Source organism: Lactuca saligna, chromosome 5 (assembly GCF_052625555.1).
Source record: "Lactuca saligna cultivar CGN05327 chromosome 5, ASM5262555v1, whole genome shotgun sequence".
NCBI classification, from domain to species: domain Eukaryota; kingdom Viridiplantae; phylum Streptophyta; class Magnoliopsida; order Asterales; family Asteraceae; genus Lactuca; species Lactuca saligna.
The window spans coordinates 4,468,170-4,471,002 of record NC_136421.1 but is presented as its reverse complement, the minus strand read 5'-3'; the positions used below and the strand labels follow the sequence as shown (position 1 = coordinate 4,471,002).

The following is a 2,833-nucleotide window of genomic DNA, read 5'->3' as shown; positions in this document are numbered from 1 at the left end:
GGCACGACAGATCCTGACGAACACATGGACACCTACGAGTGGATAATGACACCCTTTCGGATGGACAAGAGATTCACATGTACCTACTTCCCAGTCACACTATCGGGAAATGCTAGCAAATGGTTCAAGACACTACATCCGGGAAGTATCTCCAGCTTCGAACAGTTGAGGTACCTTTTCCTCTGCAACTTCATGTAATTGAGGAAAGTCAGAAGAGACGACAACTCTATCATGACATGCAAACAAAAACATGATGTAACATAATAATCATTAATCTAAACTTAAAAAACATTGCATATATTTTCAAACCATTTTATATCTTAATTAAATTAACGATTATACAATTAAACAAAACATCTAATTTTGCATAAAAATTATTGTTGCAAAGATTAATTACAATTTATAAAGTTTAAATATGAAAAAATTATTGTTGCAAAGATTAATGAGTACATTTTTTAAAGTTTAAATATGATTATAGTTTGTCAACCGTAACCTAATTAGGACAGTATAAATAAATTAAACAGTCGAATACAAAATAAAATTTCCATCTAATTCAAGTCTTTCATTAATATATACAGTTATTAACGGCGAAGACAGTTGTGATGATCTTAAAAGTAGGAGGGCTTAATTGAAAACACCCCACACATTATCTTTTTTATTTCGATTTCGTAGGCGGTCAATTCTCATAAGAAATCAGAGGGAACTAGCGGAATCCATGGAAGCCATAGCTAAGAACTTCATCATCTACGTATCGTCGATCACAGTATCTCTATCCTACTGCTATTTCGTATCTTCTAAGATCCCTAAAGGTATTTGCAGATTCATCTCTCTCATACCTATCTTCTGCATCTTCACGATCCTTCCTCTTCGTTGCATATATGTCTTCACTACCGCCATCTGCTTCTCCTTCACTACCTGGCTTATGAACTTCAAGCTCATCCGATTCGCTTTCGATCTCGATGAATCGCCATATCGCCGTTCCGATTCGCTTATCCGTTTCATCACCGTCGCTTCTTTACCGGTCAAAACCAAAAGTACAGATTCCACCTCCGTCAATACGTCACCAGAGAGATCTTGGTACAAATTAGGGTTGCAGAATCTGATTTTCTCCATACTTGTAAGTACAGTGAATAATTACAGAGATCGATTTCATCCGGATATTATATTAGTAATCTACTGTGGCCTACTTTTCCTGATAATCGACATCATTGCTGGCGTCGGCGCCGCTCTGCTCCTGTTTTTGACCGGATTAGAGCTCGAACCTTCGTCCAATGAACCTTACCTCGCTACATCGCTGCAAAATTTTTGGGGAAGATGGAACCTCTTGGTAACAAAAACGCTGCGCTATACCGTATACAAACCCGTCAGGTCAGCTTTTTCCGATCATAAATGGGCCCCACACGCCGGCGTATTATCGTCGTTTTTCGTTTCAGGATTAATGCATGAGCTGTTCGTTTACCAATTGTCACGTGAGGATCCCACGTGGGAGATGACGTCATTCTTCGTTATCCATGGAATCTGCGTTGTGGTGGAGATGATTATCAAGAGCAATCTGGCTGGTGGTCGTTGGCGTTTGCCGAAGTTCCTAGCGACGCTGTTGACCGTGGGGTTTGTGGTGGTCACCGGTTTATGGCTGTTCTTTCCGCCGTTGATCAGAACTAAGGTAGACGTGAAAGTCCTTATGGAGCACGCCTCCTTTGTAGATTTCATAAAGACAACTTTCTATTCAATGACTCAAAAATCACAAATTCATGTATGATACATAAATTATTACGTTAATTGAAGAAAAAACTCAGATATGTCTTTTCATCATTTTTAACAATCCTTTTATCATATTTTACTACGGATTAGACAGATCTATTATATGACTATCAACTAGTATCAACTAGTTTATAACATATGGAAACATAATTATATAATTAATTAAACTTTTAATTATATAATTAATTAAACTTTTAAAGTAAAAATTAAAAATAATTAATTAATTATTTTAAATAAATTATTAATTAAGAGATTTTTTTAATTATATAAATTTTAATCATTGATTTAAATAAATATGTGAAATTATATCACTATATAATTTGTATTAATTTTATTTTAATCTTTATTCTAACATTATTAATTTAATTTAATTAGAGTGGGAAATTTAAAATTTAAAATTTGAAATAAAAAATCAATAAATTTACAAATGGCATGTATTAATTGGGAGATAAAATATTGCGACACATGACAAAAAGAGAATAAAATGTGTACTAATTAGGAGACCTAATAAGATGATACATGTCAAAAGAAGAATAAACTATTAAGTCCGAGCTTTATCCCATAACGATTTATAAGACAAAAAAAATAATATATTAATTATTAATTGAAATGTTTATTTATTTTTTAAATTTGAACTAATAATTTTAATAAATTAAAATAATTTGATTCAATTTAAAAATTTGTAAATCATAAGAAAAGTTGTGTTAATGAATTAAATAACACTTTGCTTCAAGGTAGGTCTTAGGACCTACCTATTTTTCTTAATAATAATACAAAGTATATATGCAAAATAATAGGGACCTATCTTATTAGTTTTAAAGGACCTACCTTAATGCATTATAATCTTTGGCAATATATATATATATATATATATATATATATATATATATATATATATATATATATATATATATATATATATATATATATATATATATATATATATATATATATATATATATATCGGCCTATATTTTATGGAATAAGCTAATGCATCAATTCACTTTAAATTTATTCATTAGACAATAACCCAATCCAATTTAAACTAAACAAAAAAAGAAAAGAAGCCTAA

At 31.2% G+C, this 2,833-nt stretch overlaps 1 pseudogene; it reads left to right on the top strand.

Moving 5' to 3' along the window:
- The first annotated feature begins 597 nt into the window (after positions 1–597).
- LOC144998728 (putative long-chain-alcohol O-fatty-acyltransferase 8 pseudogene) lies at positions 598–1,812 on the top strand (annotated as a pseudogene).
- Positions 1,813–2,833: the final 1,021 nt, after the last annotated feature.